We start from the raw sequence: 15,950 nt of genomic DNA, 5'->3' as shown, positions 1-15,950 counted from the left end.
TGACCATGCTCATCTGCTAACATACTTCAACAGTTCCCCATTTCTCTTAAGGTAAAATCGAAGGCTTGTGTGGTTTATACAGCGGACGTGACAAACCCTACCCAGCCTTCAGCTTCTTTAAGACTATCGTTGTCCATTCCACTCTATTCAATTCTTCCTCCTGATCCTAATTGCACAATGTATCATTCTTCAGAACTCAGTTTAGATGTTACTTTCCTGAAAGCCTCCTTGATATTTTTATGGCTTCAATAACATACTAGGCTTTCCCATCTAGGACTTATAGTACTGTAATGCAATTGTATATTTCTTTATTAGACAGAGATGTATTGTGTGTACATTATTTATCACAGCATATTCTAGATGCTCTAAGTGTAGCAGTGAACAAAAGAAGTTTCTACTCTCATGGGTTATATTTCTTTTTATTAATCACTTTTTATTTTCAATTACAGTTGGCATACACTATTATATTAGTTTTAGGTGTACACCCCAGTGATTAAACATGACATAACTTAATAAATGATCATCCTGATACATTTTGTACCCACCTGACACCCTGCATAGTTATTAGACTATTATGGACTATATTCCCTATGCTGTATTTTACATCACCATGACGATTTTGTAACAACCAATTTGTACAAAAAAAGGTTATCTTTTTTTGCCCATAACCTCAGCCTCACAACCATTTGGCAGCCATCAAATATTCTCAGTATCTATGAATCTGTTTCTGTTCTGCTTGCTTATTTATTTATTTATTTGCTTTAGATTCAATTGTTGACAGATGTGTATTTATTACCATTTTATTGTTCATATTTTTGATCTTCTTCTTCTTAAAGAAAAACCTCTAACATTTTATATAACATTGATTTTATGGTGATGAACTCCTTGATTGTTTTTTGTGTTTTTTTTTTGGTCTGAGAAGCTCTTTACCTGTTCTTTGATTCAAAATGATAGCTTTGCTGGGTAGATTAATCTTGGTTGTAGGTCCTTGCTTTTCATCACTAGAATATTTCTTGCCATTCCCTTCTGGCCTGTAGTGTTTCTGTTGAGAGATAGGCTGATAGTCTTATTGGAGTGCCTTTGTATGTAACTAGTTGCTTTTCTCTTGCTGCCTTTAAGATTCTCTCATTTTCTTTAATTTTTGGCATTTTAATTATGATGTATCTTGGTGTGGCCCTCTTTGGGTTCACCATATTTCTGACTCACTGTGCTTCCTAGACTTGTATGTCTATTTCTTTCATTATGTTAGGGAAGTATTCTGACACTATTTTTTCAAATAGGTTTTCAATTTCTTGCTCTCTCTCTTCAACTTCTGGCACCCCATGATGCAAATGTTGGTATGCTTGAAGTTACCCCAGAGCGTCCTTACACTAACCTCATTTTATTTTATTTTTTGATTTGATTTCTACTTAGTTTGTTCTTTTTTTTTTTTTTGTATTTTTATTTATTTAATTTTATTTTTGTTACAGATGTTTCTCCTTTTTACCCCATGGACACCCTCCTCCCCATCCCCCCCGACCCATCCCTGGCTTTGTTGTCCATGTCCATTGGTTATGTGTACAGTCATATAAGTTCTGTGGTTTATCTCTTCCCACCCCCCACCACTCCCTCTTGTGAGGGTTGTCAATCGGTGATACCCGTGTTTCTGGGTCTCATTTAAAAAATATGTTTTTATTGATATTTTTACAGAGAGAAAGGGAGAGAGAGAGAGAAACATTGATGGGTGAGAGAGAAACCTCAATTGGCTGCCTCCTGCATGCCCCCTACTGGGGATTGAGCCATAACCCAGGCATGTGCCCTGACTAGGAATCAAACTGGGCCTTTTCAGTCCTTGGGATGATGCTTAACCCATTAAGCCACACCAGCAGGCCACTAGCCTAATTTTTTATTCTTTTTACCTTTTTGCTGTTCTAATTGGGTGTTTTTTGGTTCCTTATATTCCAAATTGCTGATTTTATTCTTGGTTCTTCTACTCTACTGTTGATTTCCTGCATATTATTCTTTATTTCAGTTAATGTATCCTTCATTTTGACAGGTCCTTTGTTATACTCTTGAAGTTCTCACTATGTTCATCGATCATCCTTATAACAAGTGTTTTGAACTCTGCATCTAGTAGATTACTTCTCTCCATTTTTGTTCATTCTTTTTTGGGAGTATCGTTTTATTGTTTCATTTGGGCCATGTTTCTTTGTCTCCTCATTTTAACAGCCTCCCTATGTTTGGTTTTATGTATTAGGTAGAGCTGCTACTTCTCCTAGGCTTGGTAGAGTGGCCAATTATAGTACGTTTTCTGTAAGATCCCATGGCACAGCCTCCCTGATCACCCAAGCTGGCCCTCAAGGTGTACTCCTTATGTAGTCCTCTTGTATTAGAGCCTTATTGCTATTGGCACATCAATGACAGAGTTTAACCACAAGTTGATTAGCTATAAGGTTGGGCTGGGACCACTGACCAGCAACATCCAACTATCGTATTGGGTCAGATGTGCAGGGGCCCTCTCTATGGAGCAGGACTTACTTCAGTAGGGCTCTGCTGCTTACTGAGTCTGACCCTTGAGTGTGTTGATTATGGATGTGGTTAGGTGGTGATTTCTTTGATGTGGTCTGAAGCTGTCCACTGGGTGCCCTGGCTCTGAGGCCTCCTGGGTGGTACAGGCCAAGGTCAGCCACTGCCTGTGTTCTGCCCAGGGCTACCCAGAATAAGCGAGAATGTGATCTGCTGATGGATGCTACTTGTACTGGGCTCGGAGGTACCCAGGTGAGGCCAAGCTGTGAACCAGGGTAAGTTGCTGCTAGTACTGGGCCCCGACCACTCAGTAAGCGGTCCAGGGCATGCTGAGGCCAGAGGCTGCCTGTATGAGAGAAAATCTGAAGCATGAGCCAAGATGGGCCGTTTGTTTGGAAAAGCCACTGAGGTCAGCTTGGGTGGCTCCTGAGGTGGGGTGGGGTAGGGCCTCATGGAATCACCAGAGCAGGACAAACAGTGTGATCAGTTATGGCACCTGCCTGTGCACCTTGTAGGGGGGGGACTCATGAACGAAACACTGGCCTCTATCAGCACTTCTGTCTGGGAGAAATCTAACCCCCTCAACTCTTGCCCTTATGCCAGATGGTTTAGTTCTTCTCCAAATGTCTCTGATGCCTTTCAAGCTGCTGTCCCAGCACTGGAGCTCAGAGCAAGAGAGTCCCAGTAAGCCCATGCATGGGCCCTTTAAGAGGAACACCTGGGACTCCAGAAACCCTCCGTCTCCCTCAACCTCAATTCCTACTGCTTCTCACAGCTAGAAGAAATGGGGACTTCTCTCCCTGGTACCAGTGGCTGGGAGCCTGGGCTCAGGGCTGACAATCCTCTCTCCTTAGCGGCAACTTCCGCAGCTGAGATATTCCTCTCATTTCCTATCTGCCACTCATGTGAATGGGACCAGCCCATTCTGCGTTTCTGTTCCTCCTGCCAGTCTCGATGTGGCTTCTTCTATACATCCTTCGTCGTAGGACTTCCGTTCAGCTAGATTCCAGGCAGTTCCAAATGATAGTTGTTCTGTAGTTCATTGTAATTTTGATGTGGTTGTGGGAGGAGGCATTAACATGTTTATGTTTCTCTCTGTCTCTGCCTTTCTGTCTCTCTTGTCTTAAATTAAGCCAGAGGTTTTAAGCAATGTAATTTTTTGTGTGTCTTTTAATCAAAGTGTCTCGAGCAATTAAAAACTCCTTATAACCACGAGATACCACTACATACCTATCAGAATGGCCAAAATCTGTAATAGTGACACCACCGAACGATGGTGAGGATTTGGAACAACAGGAACTCTCATTTATCACTGGTGAGAACACACAGTGGTCCTGCCACTTCCGAAGAGAGTTTATGGCTTTTCACAGAACTAAACACACCCTCACCTTATGACTCAGCAATCGCACGCCTCAGTAGTTACCCAAAGGAGAAACTGATGTCCATGCTAAAACCTTTATAGCGATTTTTATAACAGCTTTATTCTCAGTTACCAAAACTTTGAAGCAACAAGATGTCCTTCAGTAGGTGATGGATAAAGAAAGTGGTGCACCCATACAAAGGAATAGTTTCTAGTGCTATCAAGAAAGGAGCTATCAAGCCCTAAAAAGACACGGAGAAACCTTAACTGCATGTTACAAAGTGAGTGAAGCCTATTTGCAAAGGCTACAGATCGTGTAACTCCAACTGCACTCATCCTGGGAAAGGGAAAACTACGGAGACAGTTACAAACATCAGCGGCTGTCAGGGGTGAGTGAAGAGAGAAGAAGAACAAATAGGCAGAGCCCAGAGGATTTTTAGGGCAGTGAAAATATTCTCATCTCTCATTGTACTTCATTATGCATTTGTCCAAACCCACAGAATGCACAACACTAAGGAATGAACCTTAATGTGAACTATGGATTCTGGGGGATAATGATGTGTTCGTGTAGGGTTATCGATTGTAACAAATGCACCCCCGGAGGGTGATGTTGATGGTGGGGGAGGCCGTGCATGAGTGGGAGCAGGGAGTACACGGCAACTCTGTCTGCTCAGTTTGTCCACGAATCTAAAACTGCTCTACAATAATACAGCTTATTGATTTAACACAATTGTGAGTGGGAAGCCATTAGACACGTTGGAAAGAGCACGACCTTTGGAATCGGACAGACATGATCTGAATCTATGTGTTGGTGGAGGGGGGTCGATGGGAAAACTCTGTCCCGTCTCTTCCATTTTCCTGAGAACCGAAAACTGCTCTAAAATATGAAGTCTATAGACAATAAATAAATAGTAAAAACGAAGCTCGGCTAGTCTACGTGTGAATCTGTGTGTCCAGTTTCTCAGGAGGAGCTGGAAGTTCTGGCAGTGCAGAGCCTCGTTCTCACAGGACGAGACCAGCTGGAGCCAACGGGCTTCTGAGCATTTCCGAGGTGCGCACACCGCCCGATGCCCACAGTGCCCACGGCCCCTCGTGCACCCTGGCCCTGACCGCAGCAAGCACGTTGGTTTGTGTCTCAAGGGTTTTTCGGCTTGTGATCTCTCTGGTGCTCTCCTTTCATCTCCAAAAGTCTGTAATTCTCAGTGGGCAAAGCAATAATTACATCGTATTTATATTGCATTTCCGCAGCCTGGCAAATAAGCCGGAAAAGCTTAGTACCAGAGCAGCCCTCACGAACAGAACCAGAAATGTTTCCTCGCCCAGATTTTCTTTGTAGGGGGCCGCCTTTCCACCCACGGTGTCTTTCCACGTCTTCCTTTGAAGGCACTGGCCTTCTCTTTAACGAGCACATCCTTATAGCCAGATGCTGCACTTGAAAAAAACTGGCCTCCTGCCCTCCTTTTTTAGAACTGATTTTTTTTTCACTCCAAGCATGCAGCTTTAAAACTCACAATCCCATAGCTGGAAAACGTATCCAACTCCAGCTCAGATAACTTCTAAAGTGATCTCCTCTTTAGTGAACAATAAAGAGAGAAATAGGCTTCTCCTTACTTCATCCCTGCTTCCCACCTCCTCCTCTACCTGCCTCCTCCCTAGTTTTGTTTTGTTTTAATTTTTTTTCCTTTATTGATTTTAGAGAGAGAGAAGGGAGAGGGAGAGAGAGATAGAAACATCGATGAGAGAGAACATCAACTGGCTGCCTCCTGCACGCCCCCCACTGGAGATCGGGTCCACAACCTGGGCATGTGCCCGACTGGGAATCGAACCAGCGACCTCCTGCGGGTCAACACTCAACCACTGAGCCACACTAGCCCGACTCCTCCCTCAGTTTTTATCCCAATGGACACTTACCTCCTTCCTTTTCTTCTTCCTCCTCCTTCTTATCCCCACTAGTGTCTCCCTCTTCTCCACACCTCTTCTCTTCCCTAAGCTTCATCTACACTCCTGTCTCCTTTCTGCCTTCTCCTCCCCCTAAGTGACAGGGCGGGAACAGGGGAACAAAGCTGTCCTTACCTGGAGCCTGTCTCCAAACCGTTTTCCATGTTTCCTGTTAAGTCCAGGGCCGCAGGAATATATATATATATTTTTTAAAACCAGAACAATGCATCATGCAACTTTATATATCTGATCGGAATTGGAGTTATAGAAACTATCAAAGAGGGTAAGGTTTGTGCTAACTTTTTAAAATGCATCTTAGCCCTGGCCGGTTTGGCTCAGCGGTTAGAGCGTCGACCTGCGGTCCTGAGAGACCCGGGTTCGGTTCCCGCTAAGGGCATGTACCTCAGTTGCGGTTTGTCCCCGGCCCTGGTCGGTTGTGCGGGTGGCAGCCACTCGATGTGTCCCTTTCACATCGATGTTTCTCTCTCTCTCTCTCTTCATCCCCCCCCCCCCCACACTCTACCTGAACAAAAAATGGAAAAATGTCCTCGGGTGAGGATAAAAAATAAATAAATAAATAATAAAATGCATCTTAGGGGAGGAAGTTGTGTGGACAAGATGGAAAATTCGTCTCTGGAGGCAGGATTTGGGTGGAGGGCCATAAATCTTGTGGGAAGATTTTTGTTAAATGTATCTCAGTTGCAGACCCTCTAACTGGCTCTTTGTTTCTGGATGGTGATACATTGAAGCCTTGTAGACAACTGTCCACTTCCCCTTCTGAGATAAATGGCTGCTTTCAGTGGCCTCTTTATTATCACACTTCCCTGGTGACATCTGGCTTCGATCAGTTCTTCTCCCTTGGCCAGTCAGTCTTCTGCTGATATTTAAAGTAGATGTGTCTACTTCAAAGCTACCAGGGCCTGAATTTTACTATTACTTCAAATTTACGGCCCTGTTCCCATCCCTAGCAATGTGCTCGCTTCCTGAATCACATTCTTTTTTTTTAAATTTAATTTTATTTTTCCTTTATTGATTTTAGAGAGAGGAAGAAAGAGGGAGAGAGAGATGGAAACATCGATGAGAGAGAGCATCGATTGGCCGCCTCCTGCATGCCCCACACTGGGGATCTGGCCCACACCCGGGCATGTGTCCTGACCAGGAATCAAACTGGTGACCTTTTGCTGCATGGGTCAATGCTCCACCACTGAGCCACACCGGCTGGACTTGAGTCACATTCTTGATTATGTTTGGTCGAACCTCAGTATTGTTCTGACATCAATAAATGTTTTTAATAACCAGTTTACATGAAAGTGGATTCATTGTCTGATAGGGTTTGGATTTTCTTCCTAAAAGCCAGATCTTCCAAAAATTTGCAAGACTGTTCTCTAATACTTCTTACTTTCCTTTGGAACAGACTTGATTCTCATCTAGGCTGAGACTGACTTTAACTTTCTGCCAGTGGAAGGTCAGTTCTGAAATGAGCCAGTCTGACCCCCAACGGGACCCTCTGCTCACGCCCTCTGGCGTCTCCTGAGGGAGACCCAGTAGAAGAAGCAGGTTCCAGACCAACCTGATGAGTTCTCCGACAGCTTGTGGAAATGGCTCCATGCCCCAAAGAATGGATCAACTCAATCAACCCCTTTTACATCAGGCACTTATTTAAAGAAAAAGAGGCCTGTTTGGTGGGGTGTTATCAGCAAAGGAGAAATTGCCACCAACTGTGATTTTTCTCCTCGAAGAGGTGAATTTTCGGGTGAAGGTATTTTTCCCTTGGGACAAGTGTTGGTATCTGCAGCTGCTGATGGTAGCTCCCCCTCTTCATGTCTCAACGAGAAGACAGAGAGGGTGTGGATCTCTGGGCAGCGTCTAATCAGGAACAAGGGAATGCCGTCTACAGCAACCCTGGTCTGTGACTCAGGACTGGCCTTCCATATTGCTCTTGACGACTTCCTCACCAAAAGGAAAGTGACTTTTCACACACCTCTTCCCTCAAGCAGAAGAAGACATGATGTTTCATTGCCTCGTTTCTTGATCAGCTACAAGTTCAATTATATTGGCTCATAGCTTTGCCTCGTAGAAGACACGTTGAAGAAATCTTACTAGGTTTCCTAACCAGTACAAAGGTATCTTTGCTTTGTGGTGTATTTTAAGAGAGCAAATATCATGAATAATCTTAATAATGTAGAAAAGCAGTATCATGGGGTGGTAAGAGCTCAGGCTCTGTAATCAGGCATTGTTGATGTGAATATTGGTTGTACATTTGGTTTCAGCGTGGGTACACGGACTTCTTACATGTGTAATTTCGAGTAGGAACCTATCCTTTGTGGGCCTCAGTTTCCAAACTTAAAAATGTGTAATATTATACATTCATATTTTACAGGTTTGCTACAGTGATTAAATTTGTCAGTTTATGGGAAGGACTTAGAACATTGCCTGAATATTGATTAAAAATTAACTCTCATTTTTCAACTATTTTCATCACATGGCACATGTAAACTAATTACTGAAATTCACACCAAAAAATATTTTATATCTTTTTCCCGTCTGACGAAAAATAGTTATAAATTTGATTCATTCACACCAGATAGCTATTGTTGTGTTGGCTATTGTCATTTTTTTTTTTTTTTTTAATTTGAAGTCTAAGGGAAAACAGGTCAACGCCTCTGACTAAATTGTCAAGTATTGCATGTTCTAAAAATTCCTGCTGCACGTCGGTTGAAAATCGCTCTTTTAGATAGTACATGTCACCCACTAGCACTTTGCACTGGTCTGTGGTGAGTACTAAGGGTGACACTCTGCATCCCTTTTGCCTCAGAAGATTTGCTAAGGCTCCTCTCTATGAACAAATATAATTCAATATTGGGAATATTTACTTCCCTTATCTATGCTTGTAGCTATTGTTCGGTTTCCCCAAACATGCTGAATGCTGCAAAGCTACACATGACGTAAATAGTGTCCTTGGGACCAGGATGACGGAGCCTGTTAGCCCAAGGAAGGCTGTGTGGAGGTTGTGGCTGGAACCGCCTGTTTTGAACACAAAAAACCCACAGGAAGAAGATGCGACTTCCGGAAAAGACCCTGAGGACACACAATGGACCTCAGATGAAGGTCTTCAACTCATTTCTTTCGTTTTTCTTGCAAATAATTTTTGGGGGAGGGGGAATGCAGATTTTCCTGGTGATCAGAGGGGACCAAAGAGGGAGGCAGTTGAAATTATGTTGAATTATGCATGTGGATTTTTATAATAAAGTCTCAGTGAAAGTTTATGTTCCTGTGACTTGGTCTTGAGATGATGACTTTGTTGCTTATTCCCGTTAAGTTTCTTAAAATTTACCACGTTAGATGGTCTCTCTGTTCTTTACTCTGAAAACCCCAGGCAAGCCATCCAGTGAGCAGTGACCTCAGTAAGGTATTATATTTAATTAAATAAAGTTGAATTATGTATAAAAGGGCATGGCAACCTCTAAAATCTAAGATGAAAATTATGGCTACTGTTAGTTAATCAGCCACCTTTCATAAATCTGCCACTCTGTACCGATATATGTGCTAAGTAAGGGATTTTGGCCAGGTTATTTCTCATTTATACTCTCAAACTTACAAAACAAGAATGATAACACTATTCCAAGGATGAGCAAACCAAGCTCACAGAGTTAAAACAACTTATCCTAGACTTACTTGTAATGCTTTTGCAGTGATTCATAAACCTTGTATGGAAGTGACTGATGATGGGCCACTGAGTCTTCTCATCATCTGCATATACCTAAAACATTCTCCTGATGTTGTGATTCAACACTATATAGATTATTAAATTTATATTAATTATACTAATACATTTATTAATTGATATTAGTTTTAAAAAGGATATTCTGAAAAAGTGAATCCAATGGCTTCAATTTTTAAAAAAATACATCTTCCCAATACCTCCCATTTTCTTGTCTCTTGATCCAGTTTGATCCCGTCCTTGGACACACTGTCCTGTCCAATGGCTTCACTTTCACTTACACAGGCTCAGTCCAGAGGCCTGGGGAGTTCCTGCAGAACAAGGTCATTTCTCTCTGGCAGGATCACGTGTAAAACTGACAAGGACTTTTATATTTCTCTTAATTAATGTCAAGTTTTTAACCTCACCGTAACTCCCAGAAAGCTACCAGATTTCATAAGTTTTTAACTTAGATAAAGCCTGATACCCAGGAAGCAAAATCACCATGGAACGTGCCTGTAACTATTGGCCGGACTCAGGGAACTGGATAACTCATCAGGGTGTGGTTCCGTTTTGTTGGCCTGTCCACCCACAGGACCCCAGGGCAGTCTACCGCTGGGACCTCTCTTCAGGGAAGACCTGATCCAGGGAGACGGGAGTTCACATGTAATATGGTAGAGATGCTGGGGCCAGGCGTGCTACCATTCAGAATTCTGAGAGCCGACTGCTTATTTAACACCCGTGCCATAGGAGTCAACTTCTCCTGTGTCTTCTTTATGTCTGAAATACCATATGATGACTTTTAGTCCATGGGGGGGCAATGTTGAGCCGTAGGAAAATCCTGCCAGCATTTTTTTTTTTTTTTGCAAAAAGAACATATAGAACTGATTGATTGAAAAATTAATGAATGGAAACAAATGAACTAATTGAAATATACTACAAGATGACAGTTATTTCTTATCCCCATGTCAAATACCAGCTGGCTCGTGTTTGTCACACTGGTAGTTAATGTGTAAGTTGATGTGGATACTCCTTGTCTCTCAAAGCCAAACCATTGCTCTCCCTTTGGAGAAGATGGTGCTCTCCTCCGTGTGGCCTTTTTTACTTGAGACGCCAGAATGCTGAAATTCTTCACAAATACAGTGGTATTTTAAAATATTTTTATGTATGGTCTGTTGATGGTGACTCTGCTGATAGATTATAGAGAAAATAATTCTTGTAGTTCAAATTTCTCATCTGCTGTGACACCTTTTTCTGGGTCAGAATTTGAGGTTTAATGCCTCCATAATGCTCTCAGGGTAAAGAGTTAACCACATGTAATTTTTAAAGTCAGTTATAAGGAACAAGACAAGCCCAGCCGGTGTGGCTCAGTGGTTGAACTTTGACCCATGCACCTAGAGGTCACCAGTTCGATTTTCAGTCAGGACACATGCCCAGGTTGTGGGCCCGATCTCCAGTGGGGGGCATGCAGGAGGTGGCCAGTTGATGTTCTCTCTCATTGATGTTTCTATCTCTCTCTCCCTCTCTCTAAAATCCAAAAGAAAAAAAAAAGAAAAAGAACAAGACAACATTACATTTCAAAGCACATATTTTGGTCATGTATCAGAATCATGTTCATTAAAGGTGTCATGGACCAATCCAGCACACTATCATTTCAACCTGTACTGAAAGCAAGTCTGCTTTGAATTTTTGCAGCAAGCATTGTGAATAGAATTTCAATATGTCTGTGTGGGGAAGGAACAAGTATTGTGTTGCTACGAAGCCTTATCTGACTGCTAGATTGAAAAAGCAATTTCTCTCTCTGAGCATCTCCACATCCCAGTGCCCGGGCACAGTGCCAAGGGTCTGCCTGTTGCTGCCCTGCGGCGCCATCTGGCTGCAGGATCCCGGTCATCTTGTCTGTGGTCCAGTTCCCAAGTCCAAGGGAGCAGTAATAGAAGCAGCAAACTCCTGCGTCTAACACTAGCCTGCATTTATTAAGTGCTTGTTATGTGTCAAAGGCTGTGACTGTATTTAGATACTGTAGTTATTTCATTTAACCATTGCAACAATGCTGCACGTTCTATTATAAACACCACTCATCAGACGCGGAGCTGTGCCGTGGAGTGGAGAGGGAATACTTGGCTCAAGGTCACAGCTTCCCAGGAGCAGAGCAGGTACACCCCAGGGGCCTTGCTCCCCCCACTCCTGCCAGGTTAAAAGTAAAGGGACTCACAGAGCAGGACAGGTGATGCACGTGGTGTTTCTGAGTACAACTGATGAATACATGAATATCAGAAACTATTTTAAAATGCCCCCGGCATTTCCTGTTTGGTGTGGTGCTTCTGGTAGGTGTGGGTGGATGGGAATGGGCAAGGGTGCCAATAAGGAACGTTATATCTAATTTACTCTCTTGATCTACCTGCAGAGCTTAACAATTATGATGGAAGATTTTTGTTCTTTTTACGTCATAATAATATGATAAATGGGTTATAATATCCTGGAGGGTGGAAATTGCACCTTTTAATTCTCAGTATCTTCTCTTACACCTAATCCTATGTCATGGACATGTGGCTAGAGTAGATTTGTAAAAATACATAACTGACCCCCTCCAAATCATGCAAGACTGAAGGGAAGATACCTGCAAAGACAAATGCATAAACTACCGAAATACACTTTTTAGATGTAGTTCAGATCTGCGTAATATCTTTGGGGGATTTATTCTGCTTATTTACAACCAGAAAAAGTTTGGGTCTGAATTATTTTCTGGATGAGTCATTCATACCTTACCAAAGCAAGTAGAGTTTAGATAATGGTCAGTATGTAGTTTTTTTATTTTTATTTTTCTTGTTGTTTATCGGCAAAACAATCTCTGACTTGCCATTCTGAACTTTAAGATGATACGACTTAAACCCCATGCAATTTTCTAAATGGACGTTGTTGGCGTATAGGTAGAGAGCGCTATTTGATTAGGTGGTTTTAATTTGATACTTCTTCTCTGGAAGGAAGTGGCACTATGTAATTCCTGCAAAGCCCTAGTCAAACACTGAATGCTTGTCTTTGATAGTGCATATATTTATCCATTTTATGAGATTTAGAACTCTACACAGACCAGCGTTTTTCCTAGAATCACAGAAAGCGAGGGGGAGCAGTCCAGCTCAGTAAAGAAACCCTTCCCGGGGAGGAGGGACATTGGTGCACTTCTGTGTGTGTGTGCACATGATAGAGGAAAGGAAAATAAACGCAGAGTAAAACCCAAAGTAAGAGATACTGAATAGATTGTGTAGAATGAGGAGAAGTAAGGAGCAGAAAATCTGGACTAGTCAGGGAAGCAAAGGGAAGGACTGGATGCATGGGAGCAACCTGCACAACAACGTCCCCATTTCTCTGTTCGCCTTTGGCCCATTAATAAAGGGTCCTCACTGAACACAGCTACAGTGGGGCCCACAGGCCGGTTCCCTGACCCTGCAGCTGTGTGACTACTGGGTCGGCGCTGTATCCCCTTGGATTGTGGGGTATGTTTGCACATCCCATCCCCTCCCACCCAGCAGTGGCACCCGGACCTCCCTGGAGCAGAGCAGGGATGAGGGGTCAGGTACAGAAACTCACCAGGGCAGAAAGCCCAGGTTGCCTACCAAAGGGCAAAACTGGAAAGCAAGACCCTCACCCACAGGGTAACCTCTCCTGCCCAAGAAATCACTGGTCACGTGGTTCGGACCCGACTCTTCATGTCGCTAGTCATGCGGTTTAGACCCCCTGAACTTTTCCTCCCTAAAGATGACATGTAGACCTCAGTTGTAGTTCAGCCTCTGGGGCTAAGTTGTATTTCAGCCTTTAGGGAGAAATCAATAAATCTCTTGTTCAAATTTGATTAAACCCAGGACCACCCAAAGCTGAAGGGGTCAGTTCAGCGGAAGGGGTGAGAATAACAAGCATGTTTATCTGTTCAAGCTTTATTAATGTTATTCTGATTTCTAATGACTTGGGATTTCAGTGACATTTTCAGCCTAATTGAAACCACCACCAGTGTCATCATGAACACCACAAAGTTTCGCCAGAGTGAAGGATCGCATCTTGTCTTCATGAGAGGAGCCTTCCTTGTTGACACATTGTCCTCTGAGGTCCCTGGGCAGGACACACTCTTAGGAGGTCCTGCCTTGGCTACCTACCTCTCAATTAAAACATGAGGACTTTATTTATTTTTTTCTCCTTATCTCTTTTTTAAAATTAATTAATTTTTGTTACAGATGTTTCTCCCCCCCCGACACCCTCCCCCTATCCTGCCCCTCACCCTACAAGCATTGTTGTCTGTGTCCATTGCTTATGCATGCATGCATATACGTTCTTTGGTTTATCTAGATGAGGACATTTTTAAAGAAGCTATATATTTTAAAAAAATATTTAGATAAAATTTTATTTTGCGGAGGAGGGTATCAGTGGGGAAAAAAGGAGGGACATCTGTAATACTTTCAACAATAAAGATACATTTAAAAAATAAATAAAATTTTATTTTAGATTTTTTTTTTCTTTTTGGATACGTGTCCCTAGTGGGAACTGAACCTGGGACTCTCTCGTCTGCACACCAACGCTCCAACTGCTGAGCCAAACCAGCCAGGGCTGAGTAGTTTTAGATTTATCGAAAAGTTTCAAAGACAAGACACATAATTTCCACAGACACCATGCATTTCCCCCTCCTATTAATGCCTACTATCACCGTTGCAGATTGGCCACCACGAAGGGACCAATAGTGACATTTATTATTAAGTAAACTCTATATTTTATTTAGATATTACTAGCTTTTCTTTAATGTTCTTTTTTGGTCCCCAGACCCCGTCCAGAATGCCAGTCTAGTCCTCATGTCCCCAGGCTCCTGTGGGTTGTGACAGTTCCTCCGACTTGCCTTGCGAGTCATGACCTGGACAACTCTCCAGGGTGCTGATCGGGAATTTGGTAGAATGCCCCTCACTTTGGGTTTGCCTGCTGTTCTTTCTCAGGTTCAGCGGGTCACCGTTTTTTCGGAAGGAAGACCACACAGGTGAAGTGCCATTCCCAACATTATATATTGAGGGTACATGTTCTCAGTGTGATGTTAACCTTGGTCACCTGGGAAAGGTGGTGGTTGCCAGGCTTCTGCACTGTAAAGTGACCTGTCCACCAACTCCCCATTCCGTCCTGTATCTGGGAACAAATCATTAGGTACAGGCCACAAGTAAAGGGTGAGGAGTGAGCTTCACCTTCTTGAGCGAAGTATCTACATAATTTATTTGAAATTATTCTATAGGGAGATTTGTCTTGTGTCCTTGATTGATTGATTTATTCACGGAATTATTTCTTTATCTCACTATGAATTCATGGATATTTATTTATACTTTCAGTTCTAATGATATAGTGTGTTATTTTTTGTTTGTTTGTTTGCTACAATTGTTCCAACTGTTACCAGCAAGATCGTGAGATGAGACCTCTGTTCTTGTCTTCTTGAAGGAAAGATTTCGATCAAGAGACAAAGTACAGCAAAGTAAAAAAATCTATTGGTCACAGCAAAAGCACAATCAGGACAGTGAAGCGAGGAAGGGTTTAGATGAAGCAGCAGCAGGGCACAGGTGGGGCTGCTTTGGCTCCTGGGAGGTCACAGTAAAGAGGCCTTGGAGACAGGGTCAGGGGTTAGCCTGGACGAGCTGCTGCTGCCCATTGCTCCCCTGGTTGCAAGTCTCCTGGGGTCCCTTAGAGGAAAGAAGGGGGAAGGGAATGGTGCTGAGGTGCTCCCCTGGGGGAGAGCTCAAGCTGGGTCCGTCATCCTGAGTGTATCTCTCTCTCTCTTGCGGGTGGAACCTCAGGGAAGGGCTCAGGGGAGGGTCTCAATAGCATCGTCAGCTTTCCAGGTGGGCTCTTTCAGGTCAGAGTCTCCACTGATTGGTTGGTGCCAGGGCAGGGTCATTAGTCCATGCAGCTGGTCCTGAGGCAGCCATGACATCCTTTTTCTGGTTTTGCTGCTTTTCTGGGCCTGGAGCTGAAATACAACTGAGGCCTAGATGTCATCTTTAGGAAGCAAAGGTCACATGACTGGCGACGTGAAAAGTCGGTTCTGAACCACGTGACCAATGACTTCTTGGGCAGGAGAGGTTACCCGGGGGGTGAGGTTCTTGTTTCCCAGTTTTGCCCTTTGGTAGGCAACCTGGGCTTTCTGCCCTGGTGAGTTTCTGTACCTGACCCCTCGTCCCTGCTCTGCTCCTGGCCGTCTAACTGCCTGTAACACAGCTGTGGGCATTTGGGGCTGTGCCAGTTGTCCTGTGTCCCTTTGACCTCTGGCAGCCTCTGTTTGGCCCTGTGCCCATGCTCTGACTCGGGCACCTGGAGATGCAGGACCACCTTGCCGCAGTCCTGCAGTCAAACACTTTCTTAAGGAGAAACGGGGGATGTCGTTAGGAAGCGAGATCTGGGCATAGGATGTCAAATCACTTTCGAAAAGTT

Source organism: Molossus molossus, unplaced genomic scaffold (genome assembly GCF_014108415.1).
Source record: "Molossus molossus isolate mMolMol1 unplaced genomic scaffold, mMolMol1.p scaffold_m16_p_5, whole genome shotgun sequence".
Lineage (NCBI taxonomy): Eukaryota > Metazoa > Chordata > Mammalia > Chiroptera > Molossidae > Molossus > Molossus molossus.
The sequence above is the reverse complement of the archived record's forward strand: the minus strand, read 5'-3'. Positions refer to the sequence as shown.